Here is a 24,624-nt window from a genome sequence, read left to right on the forward strand (position 1 = left end):
GCCGTTACCCGATGGTCTAAGTTACCGCCAACAGGGATTGTCATCGGCGTAGTTGTACGGCAGGCTTAGAGACACCTTATTCGGGCTAAATTCATTCGAGTAGATAATACCGGTACTTGTCCGCTGCAATGTTTTCTCAGTACATTACACAAGAAAGCGACAGAGTTAGAAAAAAATAACCGCTTTTCGTAGACTTCCTTGGCTTTGTATTGTTCGTCCGCCGGTCCCGAGTAGCCTTCTTCCCAAAGCGACGCCACAATGAGAGAAACGTACTGTGTTTAAAACGGTGTAGTTTCTTCAAAGATTTCTTGTTATTTTGGACGATTCATTGGGTGCAGACTACCGCGCGCTAGTTGTTCTATCGGGTCGCGTCTACATCGTGTTTGCCAGGAACGTTATGAAATTGACTTCTTTAGGCGTAGTTGTAGAAACGGTTACACTAACCTTCCACGTGATGTCATTATTCAAGGGCGTACCAGGGGGGAGGAACAAGTGAGTTCCCTTTGCATACCATCAAGCTCTGCTTTTGAACCTTAACCGCCATCTTGATCGAATTTATCGATAATATTAAAGGGAGTAAGAAAACCATATTTCATATCAACGAATTTCGCATTTATTCCACCTGATTTAAAGTGTTGGTTGCACGAAAAATCGATGGTAATAAAACCGAATGAATGCGGGCTTGTTTTGAAGCCCAGGACGTTCTCTTTCCTAAAATGTTACTGTCGAAACAAATTTCCAAGCCTAAGTGTATTAACTTTGAGTCCGAAACTGACCTTTTCCGCTCCTCAAAATCCTGAAATTTTCGGCGAATTTATCTCCTCCGTAGCACGAGCAATTTGGGGCAAATCAAAGCTGTAGTTTTATTCCTAAAATAGAAGGAACTGAAGTGGAGGGATTCTGTTTACTTGTAGAAGTTTTCAAACCAGAGGTTTTTAATCATAATATTAGGCGTATTATCGAAATAAAAAATATTTTTTTTTTTACGCGCGCGCGACCCGACGTTTTAAGAAGAATTTACAAGGAGCCTTCGGTCTCATATAGTTTTTCTACTACGTAGGCTTGTGTATGCCTATTTCAATTACTACTGCGTAGGACTTTTTCCTGGGTGTTATATCAACCTGCTTTTAATCCCAGGTGTAAAGAAATGTATTACAGACAATTAGCCAATGATACGCTTCGCATTTTCTGACGTCATGGGTGCCGAGAAGAATTTTAGAAGTCTGGAAATTCGCCGAAAATCTCGATTTCCACCATTTCGACTTCTTTTTATAATAATTCAAAGACCACTTAACCGATTTTGATGAAATTTTCTGTACATGCTATAAAAATTTGCTATTTCTAATGAATCATTAATTAGCCATAGCTAAAATTTCGTGCAACCAACACTTTAACTGAAAATAAGGGGCAGTGGTGTAGCTAGCATGGGTGACACCCGGGGCGGATATCATGGTGTGCTACTTACTAGTCTCTAGTTTGTGTAAGTTTTAATTTTTTTCACGGTCGGGTGTCACCCCCAAATCACGCCCAAACGGGTGACACCCGGGGCTGACCGCCCCCACCATTTCGGGTTATTTAAGTGGATTTCAAGATTTCTAAAATCATTTTTCTCTACAGTGTACCGGGTTTTTACGAATGTTGGACCCCTCGGTAAAATGTTCATAATATGCGTAATTAGTTGATCATGTCCAATGCTCAAACAAATTGGCACACTTTTCTACTAAATATAATTTCGGTGGGAAGTAATAGTTGAATGATTTCGGGACATTCAATGAGATTATTTTTTATCGTCTGATATTATCTGATAAAATAGGTTTAATCTGCAAAAATGTTTTTGACATTTCGACAAAAATCCAAAAGCTGAAAACGAGGCAAAGCGGGCCAGTATAACGGCACCGAATAACCCAGTTTTATTGTCTGAATTTCAAATAGTGGGAAAAGTAAATTTGCGAACAATATTAGGCTAACAATAGAATAAAAACCTTTTTTTATTTTTTTTCGAAAAAATACGGAAAATATCTGGAAAAAAAGGCCTCGGTAATTTTCCGAAAAATGTTCCGACTTACAACTCTAGTTCTTTCACAATTAGTTGGACCAATTAGTTGACTTTTATAGGTTGTTTTAGTAACCCAAATCGTATGCTAGATTTAGTTATATCATAGTGTCTGAAAAGCCATGGGTAGAAAGCGTTAGTAAACTGGTCTAGCCCAACTTGATCAATATTTTCTAAAATAAATCTATCAAAGCATTTTTGATTGTTACCAATTAATAATACCAGAAGTGTATCATATATATTCTTACAAGTGAAGAATCAATTACTTTTCGCAACCATGTAAAATATTAAAATTTTACTGCCAAGGAATATGTAGTAATTAACAACTCATTTTCCCGAAACTACATGTTTCAATCGAATAACATAATTAAAAATATAATAATCAGCTAGGCTAATACCCAAGGCACCACCTTAGGCCTAAGTCATCGAGCGACGTTTAAAGCCTTTAATTCATGTGGCCGGGTTAAAATGCGTAGGAGCCAACGCGAGCCAACAGCTCCCTGCACTAACTATTACCGTTAACCTCAACATTAGCAGGATAGGGAGAAAAATATACTTCTCTTTTTAGAGGTATATTATACACTTCTGATAATACTTACAGATTTGCAGGGTCGCAAAATATATTTTCATTGTTTACACACAGTCTCTAAATTTCTAGAGTCAGACTATATGTAAATATGGCGTACAATTGTGTCATACTGGGGCTCGCGAGGATGAAACACGAACTTGAAAATAAAATGATTTATCCGCGCAGTTTTTATCGATGTTTCGTTCGTCGTTTCGAGAGGCCTCGAGACTTCGGTATCAATCTGCGGCCGGTTCTCTTTGAACATCTATCAAAAACTCCGAACTCAATACCGATTGATAAGATACATCAAAATATGTTGAACAAGGTGTCAAAATGTCCTCCGTCTACTTTTTAATCACCTGGAGTGTCTCTCTTCGGGGCCCCGAGCGCGATTATTAAATGACAATAAAGGTGAGAATTACTTTCTCCAATTTATTAGCTCTTCGGAACCGCCATTTTGGCCTTTCGCCGGCCCAAATCCGCACTCCAACCGTTGTTGCAAATTGACCGGTAACACTGACAAGGAGACTACCCGAGGTGTTACACACCGATTTCATTCAAACTCGGGGGATTGGTAGACCTTCATGTAACTTGAAAAATCCTAAAGGGATTTTATTCAATGAGCAACGGTTTTGCCATGGCAACGAAAAATGTTTTTGACAACATCCGTGGAAATTTTCCCATTGAAAATAACATGGGATTTTGACCAATTCCAAGGGTACTCCCCCCCCCCCCCTGTGAAAAATTTAAAAAAATTGTAAAAATTTTAAAATACCAAAATTATAAAAAATTGATAAAAATTGACGACAAAATCAAAATTGATTAAAATCATGTTTTTTTCAAAATTGAAAAAAATATATAAAATTGAAAAAATATTGATCAAAACAGTAGTTGCGATCAAAATTCATAGGAATTGATGGAAATTTATAAGTTGTGTAAAATTGGAATAATGTATATATAGATTAATTGTAAAGTATTTATTTTGGTAAATTTGATCAAACTTGACCAAAATTAATAACACTGAAAAAATTATCAAAATCAATAGTTTCGATCCAAAACGATCAAAATTGAAAGGAACTGATGAAAATTTATTTATATATATAAATTGCTTTTTTTTTAAATTTTTTACCAAATTTGGAAAATAATAGATCAAAATTAGCAAATTTTTTAAATATTGTAAAAAAAGTATAATTTTTTTTTAAAACATCAGTAGTTTCGGTTAAAAACCGCATTAATTTAAAATCTGTATCCGTAGTTGTTTTGTTTCTAAAAGTTCTAAAATATTATTTACTTAGCGCTTTACGTAACGCTAACTTCGTATCGGGAAAATTTACAACCTCCCACGTGTAATATTTTCTTGACAATGTTGTTCCGAAACAGTAGATAAAGACTTTAATTTTGGACTCATGGGAAGGTCAAACGAACCGAAATATTTATGATAAACGTTTTGGTGTTAATGGTAATCCTAAATGTGAAATAAAGTTGATTCCTGAAAAAACAAGCTCGATTTGCCAGCCGCTGGATAATACATTCCACTAGTGTTGTAAGTCGGAAAATTTTCCGGAAAATGACCGAGGCCTTTTTTCCGGAAAATTTTCCGTATTTTTCCGAAAAAATTAAAAAAAAATTTCCATTCCATGATTAGTCTAATATATTGTTTGCAAATTGAAATAAAGCGGTATTTTCGCCTCATTTTTTCGAATCTGAAAGTAAAACTAAACCTCTAGACTAGTTTAAACTGATTAACAATGTAACGCTATTAATGTTTTGTAGTATGTTTACTGATATTAGACATTTTATATCGATAAAAAGTTAAAAACATTAAAAACCCTTAAAAGGTAATTTATGTTTCAAATTTTTATTTTTCCGATTTGCGGAAAATTTTCCGGAAACTTTTCTGGAAAATTTTCCGCATTTTATTTTTCCGGAAATTAACAACACTACATTCCACCGTCAGCTAAAATATTTCGCGAAGGAAATATATTCCACGGCTACTTAAAACTTTTCATCTGAAAATCGCCCCGACGAAATTTCTACAAGGAACAACATACGATTACATTCATTACTACACAACCAATTTTCGGCACCCATTTTCAACGCTTTGATCAAATACTCTTGGTTCTCCTCTGGACTTTCGGATGAAAAAGACTATATGTATTTTTAAACCCAACATAAGAAACTATTGATTATTTTAAGAAACAGTGTAATACAAAATTGTTTTATTCGTTGATATTAAACGTTTCTCGGTTTTTCTAATCATTTGTTTTCTCATATTTTACCTTTTTAAGTACGTTATATTTACACAAACATATTTATATATAGTACTATAATACTATATAGGAAAGAAATTAGTTCATTTCCGTTTCTTACCAACCAACATGATTTTTTACTAACAATTGTGAATTTAATTAAAAGTAACTTATTCGATGGTTTACTCAAGTATAATTTAAATTATTTACGCGTTTACCCAATTTTATTGGAAATAATTAATAATTTTTCCCAATTTTACTTGAATTATAAGTAACAAATATTTATTGGTTTTACCCAAATTTGTTCGCTTTCATCCGTATTTAATTGTAGACATGCAAAATTACCTATAAAAGCCCAAAATCGGCGACTTTATTTTACCCAATTTGGGTCATTTTTAGCGAAATCTCTTTATTTTACCCAATTTTAGTATTTTTATTTTTTATTTTTCTCCCAATTTGGTTCAATTATAGCGAATTTTCTTATTTCACCCAATTTCATGAATTTAACCTAATGTGATTTGATATAAATAATTTTTAATTAATTTCATCTAATTTTATTACAAATAAATTATTTAATCCAAATATTTAATTTTTAAAAGGTTTTTACCCAATTTTATTTGATATAAATAATTTTTAATGAATTCCATTTATTTTTTATTTTTTATTTAAGTAAATAATATTTTAGAACTTTTAGAACCAAAACAACTATGGATATAGATTGGAAATTAATGCGGTTTTTGATCAAAACTACTGATTTTTAATACTTTTTTTAAAAAATTAAAAATTTTGCTAATTTTGATCAATTAATTTCCAAATGTGGAAAATAATTTAAAAAAAAGCAATTTATCTATATAAATAAATTTCCATCAATTCCTATCAATTTCGATCGTTTTGGATCGAAACTATTGATTTTGATAATTAATCTATACATTAATCCAATTTTACACAACTTATAAATCTCCGTCAATTCCTATGAATTTTGATCGAAACTACTGTTTTTGATCCAAATATTTTCAATTTAAATATATTTTTTTCAATTTTGAAAAAAAAACCATTATTTTAATCAATTTTTGTATTTTTTTATTTTTTTTCTCATATTTTTCCAATTTTAGCCATATCGGTTCATTTTCACCCATTTGGTTCAAATTGATCAAAATGTGATAAATTTGGATGTTTATAAATTTTTATAATTTTGGTATTATTAAAATTTTTCAAGTTACATGAAGTGGAGATCGTCGGGAAAGTTTTAAATGGTTTTATTTAAATTATGAGTATAGAGTCAATATTGAGAAACAAGTAACTCTCTTCTCTTTCTCGCGCTCATTGACGAAACGAAATCAGCGCTTCTCTCATTGTCGCGCTCATTGACGAAACGAAAACGGCGCTTCTCTCATTGTCGCGCTCATTGACGAAACGAAAACGGCACTTTTCTCTTTGTCACGCTCTTTGCCGAGACGAAAACGGCACTTTTCTCTTTGTCACGCTCTTTGACGAGACGAAAACGGCACTTTTCTCTTTGTCACGCTCTTGGACGAAACGAAAACGGCACTTTTCTCTTTGTCACGCTCTTTGCCGAGACGAAAACGGCACTTTTCTCTTTGTCACGCTCTTTGCCGAGACGAAAACGGCACTTTTCTCTTTGTCACGCTCTTGGACGAAACGAAAACGGCACTTTTCTCTTTGTCACGCTCTTTGCCGAGACGAAAACGGCACTTTTCTCTTTGTCACGCTCTTGGACGAGACGGAAACGGCACTTTTCTCTTTGTCACGCTCTTTGACGAGACGAAAACGGCACTTTTCTCTTTGTCACGCTCTTTGACGAAACGAAAACGGCACTTTTCTCTTTGTCACGCTCTTTGACGAAACGAAAACGGCACTTTTCTCTTTGTCACGCTCTTTGACGAAACGAAAACGGCACTTTTCTCTTTGTCACGCTCTTTGACGAGACGAAAACGGCACTTTTCTCATTGTCGCGTTCCTTGACGAGACGAAAACGGCGCTTCTCTCTTTCTCATTGAAGAATTGAAAGACATTAATCTTATTTTTTATTAGTGTAGAAACTGATGACAAAAAATCATGAGATCGAATTGATTCGAGCACAAACGTTCGCCTGTTTGTGTATGTAACTAATGACCAAAATTTAACCTAACTCTTCTAGGTAAGCTCGTGTGAAACTATTGATTTGGGTGACGTCGTGTGATTTCATGGTCAAAACCTGAAGGTTCGCTTAATCGCAGTGAAATCCAACTTAATATTTGTTTAAAGATGACTATTTAAAAATATCCTCTTAGGATAAATAATCATATCGAAGATCTTGGCTCCTTTTTGAATGTGAACAGAACTTGTCTGTACCAAACATGCACACTCGAAAAAATCAGTGGCGTAACTAGGATTTTAGTTTATGAAAAAATAAAAAATTAAAATTGTACATACAATCATACATTTCGGGGGGGGGGGGACGTGAGAATATTAAAGCGCGAATTTTACAAGACTTGAATAATGTAATGCAAAGTTGTCCAAAAGGCGGCGAGAAATCTTTAAACCTTGTCCAAATATAGGGCGCACTTTTAGAAATTGAAAATGATTTCATCTCGGTTTCGGTGGAGATGGTAGAGCTTCGTCCGGGTTTCGGGTCTGTCGCGAGCAGCGGTGGTGTCGTGTTTATTTAAGCCGTCGGCTTTAGTCGGAGCGAGGGTGGCAGACGCCGTCTCGGCTACGACACAACACAACATTAGCGCCAAGGCCCGCAGTAATAAAGCGCGCACATTCGGTTTATGTCTGCCGCAGAGGATAAGACGCCTTTAAATTTAGCTGCTGGACTGACACCATCTCTCTCTCCGTGGCTCTGTGCTGGACCACACGCGTGATAGCGGGAAGACAGCGACAGAAGTTCGGGGTCCGAAACGCCACGGATTTAGATAATCCGTTTGGGTTTCCCGTTCTCCGCTCGCCCGAGTATAAACGATTCTTTTTATTTTGCCTACTGCCTCCTATTATCAAGATCTTGACGCCGAGATCGGCTCTCGTTCGACAAATACAAGGAGCTTTCAGAGACCCTAAGCCTTCTGATGGCCAGAGAAACGGCCAAAGGAAACCAATTACTAATAGAATACCATCATAATTACCCATAAGCGTGGCAGATGTGCCATTGTCTTACTACAACCGGGAAGCTTATAACACATCTTCCGCACCAAAAGACTCCAACTTTACAGAGCCTATTTATTTTCCTAACCATGTAAAATGTTTAAATTACTCTACAAATGAATGATGTAGTAGTTTTAAAAACTCGACATGTATGATGAATTTCGCCCCGCACTCTGTTTTCTCCAAAAAGCATTTTGAAAAGTCGGTCGAATAACTTTAGCAGTATAGGAGATAAAATATACACTGCTGTTACATCCTATTTTCCCCGACTAAGAAAATTTACCAAATCCGTAATGCCTTAGTTTAGGTTTAGTCATCTTTAGGGGTGGGCGAATAACCGACTTTTCGAATAGTATATCAAATTTGAAATTTCGTGAAAAACGATTATCGGAATTTTGAAAAGATAATTCGAAAAAATCGATTATTCGTTTCACTTACGAATACTTCTTATCTTTACGAATAATCGTTTGAAAACGAATAATCGTTTGAAAACGAATAATCGTTTGAAAGCCTGTACTAAAGTGATTACGTAATCGATTACAGATTTAGGACTACCAAAGGCTGTACTCGCTGTAATCGGTGTACAGAATTTAAGGAAGTGGTTAGCTCAGGCACTGGTCGCGTTTCGTTTAGTTTTGTTTGTGGGAGAGACGTGTTAAGTGTAGAGCAGTTTCACTGAATTTATTTCTAAAGAATAAAGCATTTTGGCAAGAAATAACTTAATTATTTTAAAACATAATTCTGATTCCTAAAGTAGGCCAAAGATTTTAATTAATTTTCTAAACTTTTCCATGATCTTTGAAGACGAATAATTGTTTTAAAACTATTATCATTTATATTACAACTATTATTCGGAAATTCGAATAATTGACTTTTAAAAATCGATTAATCGAATTCAAACGAATTTTATTCGATTTTTCGATTAACCGAATCGAATTTCGAATTGGAGATTCACTATTCGATGCGTTTCTGTATTTCACTATTCAATTTGCTTCTTTAATTCACTATTCGATTTGTTTCTGTAATTCACTATTCGATTCGTTTCTGTAATTCACTATTCGATTCGTTTCTGTAATTCACTATTCGATTCGTTTCTGTAATTCACTATTCGATTCGTTTCTCTAATTCACTATTCGATTCGTTTCTCTAATTCACTATTCGATTCGTTTCTGTAATTCACTATTCGATTCGTTTCTGTAATTCACTATTCGATTCGTTTCTGTAATTCACTATTCGATTCGTTTCTGTAATTCACCATTCGATTCGTTTCTGTAATTCACCATTCGATTCGTTTCTGTAATTCACCATTCGATTCGTTTCTGTAATTCACTATTCGATTCGTTTCTGTAATGATTAGTCTAATACATTGTTTGCAAATTTAAATAAAGCGGCATTTTCACCTAATTTTTTCGAATCTGAAAGTAAAACTAAACCTCTAGACTAGTTTAAACTGATTATCAATGTAACACTATTAATGTTTTGTAGTATGTTTACTGATATTAGACATTTCATATCGATAAAAAGTTTAAAACATTAAAAACCTTTAAAAAGTAAATTAGGTTTCAATTTTTATTTTTCCGATTTGCGGAAAATATTCTGGAAATTTTTCCGCATTTTTTCCCCGGAAAATTAACAAGACTAAAAACTAATTTTAAAATCAGCAAATTAAAAAATTATTGTAATTATGAAATATTGCCACGTATAAAATTGCTTTAAAAAATCCCACAACGAAAACGAACGAATCTGTAAAAGTTCTTCTAAACAATCTATAAATTATAGTATGAAAAATAAGTGTGTAAAAGAAATGTTTGGAGCGACATTGACTGTCGGTCAATCGATTTGCCTCCGCGGCAGTTGGAATGCGTTTAGCCCAGGCGCCCTCCTAAATAAATACGAGACGGACCGATATAAACCACTTAACGCGCTGAGAACGCCGCCGCTCTGTTCCCAAACAAGTCGCGCAACACGCAAAATACACGTGTGCCGTTCGTAGAAACTGTACGTACCCAATGGACGCTTCCATAAAAGATACTCGGTTTCTACTCCCCTCTCCAAATTCATCTGGGAAGGAGCTATTTCCGGTAGGTCGGTTAAACGGTTAAAATGGCTAGCCAAAAAGTCATATTTAAGCCAATAGGAGACGTGTTTTTGCCTACATTAACTAATGTTAATTTTCGATAATATATTTTAAGGTAAAATATATAATGTTACTAAAACTAAGTATAAGAAGATAATATTGTTATTATTATCATCCTCTTATGGTATAAATAATTAAAATTATATGTAATATTTTTATAATACCGGGCAATTTTGAAGCTTCTCATGGAGGCAGAGTTAATTCATTTCGTATAAAATTATCTTTTGGAAAAAGATGAAAACTCATTCCTTTAGAACTAAACATATTACTTTTGCAGTACGGTATGCAACAAGTGTTTTCTTTTAACCAGGTAACTTTTTTGGCATGTTACGGCTTAGCAAAAAAAAGTTGTTACGTTCGAGAAAGTTTCCAGCTTTATAATATTTTAACAAGCACTTTATAAATAATAACTTATGAGTCCTGGCTGTCGGAAATATTACTTCTTGCCAATTTCTGGGAAGATGTTTTATTTAAGCACCTATTCGATATTCTAGTTTAGCGGAAGCGGGGAATAATTTGCACGAGCCAATCAAGGTAGAGTATTTCGTCGGAAGGGGAAAATTCGGAAATTGTCTTCCCCCTTTCCGTAAAACGTTCAGCGTTAAGGTTCGTCCAATGAAATTTGTACACAACACTGCGTTAGCGTGTTTAAAGGCTAGCTGCGTTCTCCTTGTGTTTGTTGCTCCTAGGTGGCACTAAGGGCTTCCCACCACCTTAAAAAAATTGCAATAAAAGTTGCTAGCTTACTTGGGCCCATAGTGGTGCCTTGGGTAATTAGCCTAGCTGATTATTATTATTACCATAAGCCTATCATTATCATAAGGTCCCCATAAGCAAAGGTCTACCATAGGGGCTCATGGTAACGGCGTCGTCCTGGAGAGAAGAAGAAGAACGTACCTTCTTTTTAAAAAATTTCTGCATCTAAAATATTATCTTACTTGGTAGAGCAGCCACGCTCGGCACTCGGGTTGATAAATGTCACTAAAACGCGTCTAAATCTCAAATTTGAAAAATAAATACCTTCAGAAACTCAACTCTTATTTCTAAAAGCCAGTTTTATGTTCTGACGAATCATTTTTCAAAGATAAGTGTTAATTTTAAGTCTTAAAGCGATAAAATTGCCAATAAGCCTTGGCTACGATGCTATAGGCTCGCGGCGGAGATTTCCCGCGCTTGGTTCTAAGTTTAGCAAGACGTACGACGGTCAGAATACACACAATCCTTCTAATATGTTAAGTTTGTTTGAGCTATTCACAGCAACATGCAACGCCGGTATCCCAACCAAAATATATCTACGGTCACACATATATGCATATTTACACTTATTTGTTACTTCTAGTCATACTTTGAAAGCATCGAAGATTCCTTCGATCAGTGTCACTCTTATTTTTTACTTCTGATCACACTTATTTGTTACTACTAGTCAGCCGTTGAGTGTCACACTCATTTCTTCTGGTTATACGACAAAGACTAGTTCGATCAGTTTCACACTTATTTGTTACTTCTGATCACACTTATTTGTTACTTCTGGTCACACTTATTTGTTACTCCTGATCACACTTATTTGTTACTCCTGATCACACTTATTTGTTACGTTGAGTGTCACACTTATTACTTCTGGTCATACGACGAAGACTAGGTCGATCAGTGTCATACTTAATTGTTACTTCTGGTCATACGTTGAAAGCGCGGCCCACTCTGAACGGCCTTGAAAAACGCCAGAGGGAAACGGGCGCGTAGACCTCTATCAACACGCGGATTTACAATGTTGGAAATTGCGGGGGGAACGTATACGCTGCCCGAAAAACCTTACTTAGAATTAAAATTAAGGTCATTCTAGGTTATATGTAAACCACAGCTATTCAAAAATATAACTTTCGTGAAAATCGGACTTAAATTAAGGAACTGTATGTAGATTTTTAGTCGAAAATATAAAACCACGAAAATTGGGGTCCCGTAAATTAGACCCGAAAACTATACTTAAATTTAATATTTACTGATATAACCGAAGTTGTAGTTCCACTTAATCCTTACCTATCTAATAATATTTTTTTAACGTATCCGGACTTAATTTTTACCAAAATATAAACCACACAAAGCGAAACTACCGAAAACAGTAAATTGGGCAAATGCCCAACTTCTTGCTCCTTCGATTTCTAAAATTTATGAAAGGCTATCAATGGCGAGATATGCACACTGGAACGAGATATCATTGACTCTTCTAGCCTTAACCGTTGAAGAGTTATGCGCGACACGGCGCCATCGGCGGCATCGGCATCGGCAACGGCTACACTGTACGTGAGACTAATACACACAAATCCTTAGGATTGTGTGTAAAAACGTTCGCGCACGGCTTGTGCGCATTCATAATGCATTTCGCGAAATTTATTTCAGTTATGAATCATTGAGGACGTAGCCACTAGGGGGTGCAGATTTTGAATAACTACCTCTTGATAAGGGGTATGTGATCTTCAAAAATTTGGCCTAGACATTTGCTTATGGGGACCTTATGTTTGGCTTATGTTATTACTATTAAAATATTTAGAGCATATTTTCATTTTCATAGGTTTCCCGCAAAAAATTTAGTTTATCTTTTGTACGATCGGTAGTGCCATATGGTGAAGGGTGGAACGAACGCGACACATTGAAGCGAGGGGCAGGTCACTTCCTTGACTAACGACGCACCCCTCGAAAGATTAAATCCGATTTAATCGTGACTATTTTGAATAAAATAAATTTAAGCACGATTATGTTGATTAAATCACGTTTAATCATGACTAGAATGTTTAAATCTGATTTAACCATGATTAAATGATTAAATCTGATTAAAATGATTAAATCCTGATGGAAACGATTAAATCGTGATTAGTATGATTAAATCGCGATTAGAAATTAGAACGAGAATCAATATTAGTAATTAATAAACTTGAGTTTTGATTTTATTTATAAAATCTCGATTCAACCGATTACATTGATTAAATCGTGATTAAAATAATGAAATCGTGATTAAAATAATGAAATAGTGATTAAAATAATGAAATCGTGATTAAAATAATGAAATCGTGATTAAAATAATGAAATCGTGATTAAAATAATGAAATCGTGATTAAAATAATGAAATCGTGATTAAAATAATGAAATCGTGATTAAAATAATGAAATCGTGATTAAAATAATGAAATCGTGATTAAAATAATGAAATCGTGATTAAAATAATGAAATCGTGATTAAAATAATGAAATCGAGATTAAAATAATGAAATCGTGATTAAAATAATGAAATCGTGATTAAAATAATGAAATCGTGATTAAAATAATGAAATCGTGATTAAAATAATGAAATTGTGATTAAAATAATGAAATCGTTATTAAAATAATGAAATCGTTATTAAAATGAATAAATCTAATTAAAATGATTAAATCATGATTAAAAAGATAATGACTAGAATGATTAAATCTCGTTTAAATCTTGATTAGATTTTTTAATCGTGATTAGATTTTTTAATCGTGATTAGATTTTTTAATCGTGATTAGATTTTTTAATCGTGATTACCCTGATTTAATCATTTTACTATGAATAAGACGCACCCAAATTGGAAGTGACCTGCCCCTCGCATTTAAGTAACGTAGCGCTTGATTATCCGGTGACACGAATTAACTATAATATAACGCGTTCCGTTACGAGATGGCGCCACGAGTAAAACGAAGCCGTCGATTTTCTCTTCATTCGTTCCTCATCAGAAAATCGGAATTCTCACACGTCAATTTTGAGCTGGTTCGCCGCCTTTGCCGCTAAAAATACGAGCTTTCTTTAAACGTTGCGAAGGGCAAATCTTCATTGGATTAGCCGTATTTCTCATTTTGACAGAGGCGGGGGCATCCACCTCCATTCGTTAGAAAAAGATAAGCTATTAAAATGGACTCGATTCGAATTTAGACGTATTTATGTATTTGATTTCTTCAGTCTTTAAACTGTTCTTTCCCTTTCGCGAAATATGAAAAGAGCAGTGTTGGGCATTTTCGTCAAAGAGCCGCTCAACTCACTCACCGCTAGCATTTTTGAGTGGTAAAATCAGCGCTCCTCTCTTTTCTCTCTTTTTTGGCCGGTAAAATAAGAGCTCCTCTGATTTCGCTATTTTTGGGCGGTAAATTAAGCACTCCTCTTCTTTCGCTATTTTTGAGCGGTAAAATAAGCGCTCCTCTCTTTTCGCTATTGTTTGGGCGGTAAATTAAGCACTCCTCTTCCTTCGCTATTTTTTAGCGGTTAAATTAGAGCTCCTCTCTTTTCGCTATTTTTGAGCGGTAAAATAAGCGCTCCTCTCTTTTCACTCTTTTTTAAGCGGTAAAATAAGCGCTCCTCTCAAAATTAGGCGCTAATATCTTTTCGCTATTTTTGAGTGTTAAAATAATCGCTCCTCTCTTTTCACTCTTTTTTGAGAGGTAAAATAGGCGATCCTCTCTAAATTAGGCGCTCCTCTCTTTTCGCTCTTTTTTGAGCGGTAAAATAATCGCTCATCTCTTTTTCTCCGTTTTGAGAGATGAAAATGGCGCTCCTCTATTTTTGTCCTTGCTGAAATTGGCGCTCATCTCATTTTCATTTCGCACTCTCCTACAAAACATTTATTACAAAACTTAAAAACATTTTTCCGCTAAATTTCGCTCTTAATAGCAAAAGCGCTCATGGTGAGAGGAGCGGTGCCCATCACTGGAAAAGAGCAGCGATGTTTTTTCCTTGTCCGGGGGGAAATGCACCTGAGAAAAGGCCAAAAGTGAGCGGACAGGGACGGGCTCCATTCGTTCGTTTTTGACAGCTCCCAGTGAACGCGAGATTTCTACTTTTTTATTTATCCCCATTCGCGAACGTTCTATTTTTTTGCCGTTCGATGCATTCTCGTGAGAAGTTCAGTTCGAGAAAATACCATTCGCAGGTGTTCAGTCAGCCCATTTTCTTTCATATTTTTTTTTACTTTGAAATTTTTTTGGCTCTGTCTGAAAGACGTCATTTTCGTGTCAGTTTCTTAAATTTTTTGATACGCAACAACATAGACTACACGTCTATTTCAAGTCGTAATATTTCGATAGGAAACCTTGTTTAAAAAGCGGGAAGCCAAGTTTTGCATTCTTAATATAAAGTACAGCGACATCTACTTTAAAAAAATCGAACTAATTTTTTCTGGGTTTTTTAAATTTTAGAATGTTTAATTAATTATTTGATAATAAGTTCAACGAGCAGACGAAAAACAGTCGCTTGATTATTAAAATAGAGTTATTTAATTCCATTTACAGTGGGTGCCGTCTTGTTCTAAGCAAAGACATGTTACATACTTAAGCCCGAAAATATATAACAAACTAAACCAGATATAAAATTGTGTAACTCATTAAATACATTCAAAACTAAAATTGTACAATGATTAATTGATATTGGTATGGAAAATGTATTTAAAATGTTAGAATTTTATTTATATACATTTGTGTCTTACAGAGATATTGTCTAATTAATTTATGTTTTTTTTGTATAGCATGTGTATAGTGTCAGATTATCCAACCCACGCGCAAGCAATATTGCTTATGTGGAACTGGGACGATGTTTGATATAAATAGAAAAAATTGTATATATTAAGACATCAATAAATTAATATTAATAATAATAATAATGTATTTAGTTATTTTTAGGGAAAATGGCTAAGTTGAGACCAGCACCTGGCATCGTGGTCAAATCACCCCCCCCCCCCTACGAGAGGGGGAAAGAAAAACGTCACAGGCATGGACTTCAATCGCGTTGATTGATACGGGGCATATTTTATTTTCTTACCCCTCACACATTTATATATTAAATTGAATAAAAAAAATTTTAATTTAAATTGAATTGAAATTCTTTAAGTACCTACGAAAGCTTTGGACAGTTTTACTTAGTTTGTCAGCGTTCAGAGGGTAGGTCAACACACCTTTTGCACAACCAATACCAGGCCAGGACTTATAGATTCTGGGCCCATAGGCAGATAAGGAGTCTGGGCCCCCTTTTCACGCGCTGCATTTACTCTTATCCCTGGAACTAGGCTGTGCCTGAATTTCCCTGATTCAGCGTAGTCTGAGTTCTACGGTGATATTACTAAATAAAAGCTCTTAACAATCGTCGACTAAATACGCGATAATTATGCAACATTTCGATTTAAGGCTGCGTCCGTAAACTGCCAGGCAGAAATTTTGCTAATTTTAAAACAAAATCTTCTACCTAAGAATTTCTCCAATATAAATTACGATTGAAATTATAGATTTATGCCTTCGAATACAGTAATTACGGTCACTGGAGGGCCTCTTAAAAGGATGGGCCTCTAGGCCACGGCCTAGGTTGGCCTAGGCGGAAATACGGCACTGAGCAATACAGGACGATCCCTAACTTCTAACAGTTACTATATGTGAATAATTTTCCATTTTAAAATCGCAACTTTTATTTTCAAAGTATAACGTAGCTTGCCCACCTTGTTACATTCCGTTCACTTTGTATAAATTCCTTGATAATAAACGGGGGAATAGTCTCAAAACAATAGATGATAATATTTCATCGCGTATCAACTTGAAAAGGGCAGTTTCTGATGTCAGTAACGTACCGCGAGATTTCTCAGGAATAAAATCGCTAGTTTCATGTTTCTTCTCGTCCCAGCAGCCAATAAAACTAGGATCGAATGGACTCGTATCTGGATAAGAGGCTCGTAAAAAATGATTAGGGCCAACTATTATAAACGTTCGTTTTTTCTCTCTCAGTCGAAGAAATATAAACGTAACCTTTTCACCCCGTTAAAAAAATAACAGAAGATAAAACTTTCAGCTTCGAAGCTTCTGCCGCGAAATTCTCCCGTTTTAAGGGAAATACCACGTATCTCGAATTATACCTGTGACGAATAAAATACCAGACACGAATCTAGATTATTTTAGAGCAGCGCCGATTGTAGCGCCCCTGTGTCCAATATTGGAAAGATTTACACTCAAATATTAAACACCAGATGTCTCATTCGAGGTGACCGCCGATGCATTGAATTTCAGTGTTATTTCAGAAATCAGAAACTGATTTCTGGTTTTTTTTAGGCTGATTTCGAGATTTTGGAACTGATTTTCGCCTAGATTTCAAGATTACAAAATTAATTTTTCTTTAGGGTGTTCGGGATTTGTACGAATGTCGGAACCCTCGGTAAAACGTTAATAAAATGTATAACCATAACCCTGCAATACCGTAAAAAAATAATTACGCTAATTCTCTGCCAAGTGCCAAAAGAGGGCGTAGCGATAGCTTCTAGGTCGCGAATTCTCGCGGGTCCTTTATTTTAAGACATAGGACTGAATTTTGTCAGCCCTTCGGGAGATGCTAGGTTTTAGCTTTTTGACGTCGAGTTTGGCGCTATCTTAAGGAAACGATAAACAAAACAGGCCTATATAGTTTCGCGTGGAAAGTATTTTTTCTTTGGCCTAGCCTTTTTAAGAATGCGTATATTTTTGATCGGCGGTGTACTAAATCATTCCGTAGCACTTATTAAACAAACTATTTGACGCTGCCAGTTTCCAAGGGATAATTTACGATAAACTACGTCAGCCATCGGGGAGAGACGACGGTTTTTGGGGTGCCAGTTGTTATTGGAGGGTGTCGCGCTGTTCTCCGTCTGCGAAAATTTTATTCGAAGCCGTAACTTTATAAGGAATGCTGGAAAATAGCGAAGATAACCCGACGCACTATTAAGTCAACATTGTCAGCGTAATTTATTATCTGCTGAGAAACTCCCGCCTTCGCAAATTTGTCAAGACGTTCGAAATGGGTTTGTGATACTGACTAAGAAGTTGGAGATGCTACTAATTGAGATGCCCGAAATGGCTCTTCGAAACGTTTAAGCCGCGGATAAAGAACCGCTCCTGCCGCGTACCGTTCGCGTGATATCCGCTCACGCTCGACAGATATTTCGCGCTTTTGTTTGAGAGACGAAATTGGCGCTCCTCTTGTTTCGCTTCTTTTTTGAGAAACAGACTTGGTGCTCCTCTCTTTACTCCTCTTTCATTATTGAGAAACGAAATTGGCGCTCCTCTTGTTTCGCTCCTTTTTTGAGAAACAGACTTGGTGCTCCTCTCTTTTCTCTTCTTTCGTTATTGAGAAACGAAATTGGCGCTCCTCTCTTTTTCTCCTTTTTTTGAGAGACGAAAATGACGCTCCTCAATTTTTCTCTGTTTTTGAGAGATGAAAATGACGCTCCTCTCTTTTGTTTCTTTTGGTTGATAGACTAAATTGGCGATCTTGTCTTTTCTCCATTTCTTTTAGATACGAACTTGACGCTCCTCTCTCTTTGCTTCTTTTTTGAGAGACGAAATTAAAGCTCCTCTCTCTTTGCTTCTTTTTTTGAGAGTCGAAAATGACGCTCCTCCCTTTTTCTCCGTTTTTGAGAGATGAAAATGACGCTCCTCTCTTTTTCTCCGTTTTTGAGAGTCGAAAATGACGCTCCTCCCTTTTTCTCCGTTTTTGAGAGATGAAAATGACGCTCCTCTCTTTTTCTCCGTTTTTGAGAGTCGAAAATGACGCTCCTCCCTTTTTCTCCGTTTTTGAGAGATGAAAATGACGCTCCTCCCTTTTTCTCCGTTTTTGAGAGTCGAAAATGACGCTCCTCCCTTTTTCTCCGTTTTTGAGAGATGAAAATGACGCTCCTCCCTTTTTCTCCGTTTTTGAGAGTCGAAAATGACGCTCCTCCCTTTTTCTCCGTTTTTGAGAGATGAAAATGACGCTCCTCTCTTTTTCTCCGTTTTTGAGAGTCGAAAATGACGCTCCTCCCTTTTTCTCCGTTTTTGAGAGATGAAAATGACGCTCCTCCCTTTTTCTCCGTTTTTGAGAGTCGAAAATGACGCTCCTCCCTTTTTCTCCGTTTTTGAGAGATGAAAATGACGCTCCTCTCTTTTTCTCCGTTTTTGAGAGTCGAAAATGACGCTCCTCCCTTTTTCTCCGTTTTTGAGAGATGAAAATGACGCTCCTCTCTTTTTCTCCGTTTTTGAGAGTCGAAAATGACGCTCCTCCCTTTTTCTCCGTTTTTGAGAGATGAAAATGACGCTCCTCTCTTTTTCTCCGTTTTTGAGAGTCGAAAATGACGCTCCTCCCTTTTTCTCCGTTTTTGAGAGATGAAAATGACGCTCCTCCCTTTTTCTCCGTTTTTGAGAGTCGAAAATGACGCTCCTCCCTTTTTCTCCGTTTTTGAGAGATGAAAATGACGCTCCTCTCTTTTTCTCCGTTTTTGAGAGATGAAAATGACGCTCCTCTCTTTTTCTCCGTTTTTGAGAGTCGAAAATGACGCTCCTCCCTTTTTCTCCGTTTTTGAGAGTCGAAAATGACGCTCCTCCCTTTTTCTCCGTTTTTGAGAGATGAAAATGACGCTCCTCTCTTTTTCTCCGTTTTTGAGAGTCGAAAATGACGCTCCTCCCTTTTTCTCCGTTTTTGAGAGATGAAAATGACGCTCCTCTCTTTTCACTCCTTTTTTTGAGAGACGAAATAAAAGCTCCTCTCTTTTTGTCATTTTCTGAGAGATTTAATTGACGCTCCTCTCTTTTTGCTCCTCTCTTTTTGCTCCTCTCGTTTAGCTCGTTTTTTTAGAATTTAAATTGGAGCTTCTCTCCTTTTCTCCTTTTTTGAGAAAAGAAATTGAAGCTCCTTCTCTTTTCGGTCTTATTTGAGAGATGAAATTGGTGCTTATCTCGTTTTCGATTTACACTTTTTTTAAATATATTTTAGCGCTCACTTTCACTCAAAATGAGAAGGGAACTCTCTTAAATCACTCAAGGGTAAAAAGTTTTTAGAAATCTTCAAATCAATTTTAAAATGTATCCAAATCTGGGCGTAAATCAACCACCAAATTTTAAAACCAAGGTTTAAAAAAATTAGAAATCAACGAGAAAAATCATTTACAGCTTTCCCTCGACGGTGAGGTATAACATTTTTAACTAGGACATCAAAACATGGAATCTGATGATAGTGACGGGTATCACGCGATTTAGTGAAAATGGTTATTTTTCTTTAGCTTGTAAGCCGAGCTAAAGAATGTAACGTGAAAACGAAAACATATTACGGAAAATGGGGGAGAGGATATTATCCTTTCAGAATGTCGGCGGTTGGTGTCGGTTAACAAAGACGCGTTTAACCGACATTGTATAAACATCGGTATTAAAATTGAACTTTAAAGGATACAATGTATCAAAGTTTGATTTTCACCTTTATTCATGGACAAGGAATTCAGGCTACTTACAAGATACACAGCACCTTGTCTGCTTCCTGTCTGTATCCATACACCACGATTAAAATAGTTCCAATTATTATTTGAACAATTGATACATTCTTCATCAAGGTAGATATCACGTTACTTAATTTGTAGAATTTCAACACTTCATAATAGTAATAACATAAGCGACATAATTACGATGAGTATGACACTGACATTATCGGTAAGCTGCGACTTGCACTCGCACTCGAACTGAGTAGTACGATTTCGTCCTTGGCATTGGACTCGCACTCGAACTGAGTAGTACGATTTCGTCCGTGGCATTGGACTCGCACTCGAGCTGAGTAGTACGATATCGTCCGTGGCATTGGACTCGCACTCGAACTGAGTAGTACGATTTCATCCGTGGCATTGGACTCGCACTCGAACTGAGTAGTACGATTTCATCCTTGGCATTGGACTCGCACTCGAACTGAGTAGTACGATTTCGTCCGTGGCATTGGACTCGCACTCGAACTGAGTAGTACGATTTCATCCGTGGCATTGGACTCGCACTCGAACTGAGTAGTACGATATCGTCCGTGGCATTGGACTCGCACTCGAACTGAGTAGTACGATTTCGTCCGTGGCATTGGACTCGCACTCGAACTGAGTAGTACGATTTCGTCCGTGGCATTGGACTCGCACTCGAACTGAGTAGTACGATTTCATCCGTGGCATTGGACTCGCACTCGAACTGAGTAGTACGATATCGTCCGTGGCATTGGACTCGCACTCGAACTGAGTAGTATGATTTCGTCCGTGGCATTGGACTCGCACTCGAACTGAGTAGTATGATTTCGTCCGTGGCATTGGACTCGCACTCGAACTGAGTAGTACGATTTCGTCCGTGGCATTGGACTCGCACTCGAACTGAGTAGTACGATATCGTCCGTGGCATTGGACTCGCACTCGAACTGAGTAGTACGATTTCGTCCGTGGCATTGGACTCGCACTCGAACTGAGTAGTACGATTTCGTCCGTGGCATTGGACTCGCACTCGAACTGAGTAGTACGATATCGTCCGTGGCATTGGACTCGCACTCGAACTGAGTAGTACGATATCGTCCGTGGCATTGGACTCGCACTCGAACTGAGTAGTACGATTTCATCCTTGGCATTGGACTCGCACTCGAACTGAGTAGTACGATTTCATCCTTGGCATTGGACTCGCACTCGAACTGAGTAGTACGATTTCGTCCGTGGCATTGGACTCGCACTCGAACTGAGTAGTACGATTTCATCCTTGGCATTGGACTCGCACTCGAACTGAGTAGTGTAATTTCATCCTTGGCATTGGACTCGCACTCGAACTGAGTAATACGATTTCATCCTTAGCATTGGACTCGCACTCGAACTGAGTAGTACGATTTCGTCCTTGGCATTGGACTCGCACTCTAACTGAGTAGTACGATATCGTCCGTGGCATTGGACTCGCACTTGAACTGAGTAGTACGATTTCATCCTTGGCATTGGACTCGCACTCGAACTGAGTAGTACGATTTCATCTGTGGCATTGGACTCGCACTCGAACTGACAAGGAGAGTACCCGAGGTGTTTATTGCCGATTTTGTTCAAAGTCGGGCGTAATGTAGACCTATATGAGATATGAAATTTCCCAAAAGGAGACATTGCACTACCCATTCGTTTTGCTATAGCAACCGAAAATGTTTTTGATCACTTAAAACAATAAAATCTTCAATTAAAAAAGCATGGGATTTTCTCGGTTTCACAGGGTCCTTGGCATTGGACTCGCACTCGAACTGGGTAGTACGATTTCGTCCTTGGCATTGTACTCGCACTTGAACTGGGTAGTACGATTTCGTCCTTGGCATTCTACTCGGCCCTAAATGGGTTAGAGTGTGCAATAACTGGTGGCTTTACCGGGGAGTCGGGGTCCAGCTTTTGTAACCCATAAGGGCGGTGGCGCACTGGGAGATGTTAGCTCTGATCAAATGGTCCTATCTCCACCTCCGACTTCGGTCATGTTTGGGCTGGATACTGAACTTCGGTTCAGGCTATCGGAGAGGGTCCAGGCAAGCTGGCCGCCTCGGCGGATTGGGTAGCCTGCTGTGGGGCGGCGGGCCTCCATATGCGGGCACGGCGGTCCTGTTTCCCGGCATTGGACTCGCACTCGAGCTGGGTAGTACGATTTCGTCCTTGGCATTGTACTCGCACTCGAACTGGGTAGTGCGATTTCATCCTTGGCATTAGACTCGCACTCGAACTGGGTAGTACGATTTCGTCCTTGGCATTGTACTCGCACTCGAACTGGGTAGTACGATTTCGTCCTTGGCATTGTACTCGCACTCGAACTGAGTAGTACGATATCGTCCTTGGCATTGGACTCGCACTCGAACTGAGTAGTATGATTTTGTCCTTGGTAGTAGTATATTTCGCCTTAGGTATATTTAGACACTAGGGGGCTCTGTTCTGAGAATGGCACCTAGATTGCGCAGAAGCTCTGAAAGTCAGTTCGGTGATAATTTTTCCTAATTGTGATTATGTTACTTATGGTAATAATAGTAATAAGCTAGGCTTAATACCCAAGGCACAACCTTAGGCCTAAGTAATCTAATGACTTTTATTGCCTTTGATTCAGATGGCCTGGTTAAATTGCTTAGGAGGGTGATGGCAAGCCCTTCATGCCACGCGAGCCACTTACTATTACCCTTAACCTCAAAAAATATTTATGGAAAGGGGAAACCAAAGAACTCGGGTGAAAATCCCTTTAAACTATAGCAAAATTAAGTAAGAAGAAGTTGTTCCGAGTTTTCACCCAGCGCCTGTTAGTTCGTTTATCTAAAATTTATCGGCTAAAATAACCACCTGCAACCATTTTGGAAAAACAATGACGTCATAAGGTTACTCTTCTTACACTATTTTGAAATATCAGAACAGGCGAAAGCAAACCACCTACTGCGCAAAACTATAGTTCGGAGCTATAGTCTCGCCAATATTTTAAGATGTTTTCTGTACCAATTCGTTTTCAGTGCCTTTCCTAAACGTAGAAGCGTCGCTATCCCACGGCCATAAACAGCAAAAGGTTAATACCACAGAAACGCCAACGTCAAGAATGGATTCCACGCAGTCGGTAAATGGCTCGCCGGACAGAACTGTACCGTCAGCGATTTTTCGGGGGCGCTCGGGGAGATTCGTTCGGTCTTGTCTTCTAGAACAATAAATGTCCAACGGCCCGTTATGGCCCTTTATTCGCCGGCCCATTTCGTGATTGTTCCGCTTAGATGGCCGCGGAAGAGGGGAGGGCCGGAAGATATCTTAATTCGAGCGAAAGGGGGCCCGGGGCCCCTTCGGGGAATCCAGGGGGCATCAATCTTGGCCGGCTTTCCCTCTAATTCGAGAGTCGTCCGCGGCCATCGTCACCCCGATCTCTTCATCCCTTTTAGCCTCGATTCGGGATCTTTAGCGGGGAGGATGAGTCCGGCGAGTCCAACGGCTTCGCCATCCATCCAACAACTCTCTCTCTCTCTCTCTCTCTCTCTCTCTCTCTCTCTCTCTCTCTCTCTCTCTCTCTCTCTCTTCGGAGCCGGTCGCGCCTCGTTACGGAGGACATTAAAAAAGTGCGGCGCGCTGATCGTCGATGTATGTCGAGAGCAGCACTCTACTGATTGAGACGTCTCCCGTCCCCTCCTCCCACCCAGTCAATCTCGTAAATGAATATTAAGTGATACCCCCCCCCCCTCGGACCTTTATCCAACCCCCCTTTACACAATACATTCCATTCTCGCCCTCCGGATCCACGTTAAAAGCCAGATCAATGAAGACGACCGGGTTTCCACTATTCCCAATTATCTTCGGAATGAAATCGTCCGGGCTGTGCTTGAGAGGAATTCCAGAACTATCTAATATCTAAGCAGAGTCGAGATGTAAATGTTTAATTTTGTGGGATTAATTCGTATTAAGTTTCGCTAGAGATTCAGTTGCTTCTCCAGGGTGAAAGGTACACTATGGCCTACTTGGAAATTTTATAGGGCCCCCAAATCCTACAAAGAGGGCCCATAAAATTACAAGTAAGCCAAATCGTTTTGGAGTTTAATTTTTAAATTCCTTAAAATTCTAAAGAAATTTATTAAAATTAACGTAGAAATTTAAACTGAGTATATGAATCTAGCTTTAGGAAATTTTAACTGAGCCCCCCAATCCAATATCCTTCTAAACGCCCAGAACATAAAAATAGGGC

Source organism: Leiobunum rupestre, chromosome 11 (genome assembly GCF_980474605.1).
Source record: "Leiobunum rupestre chromosome 11, qqLeiRupe1.1.hap1, whole genome shotgun sequence".
NCBI classification, from domain to species: Eukaryota; Metazoa; Arthropoda; class Arachnida; order Opiliones; family Sclerosomatidae; genus Leiobunum; species Leiobunum rupestre.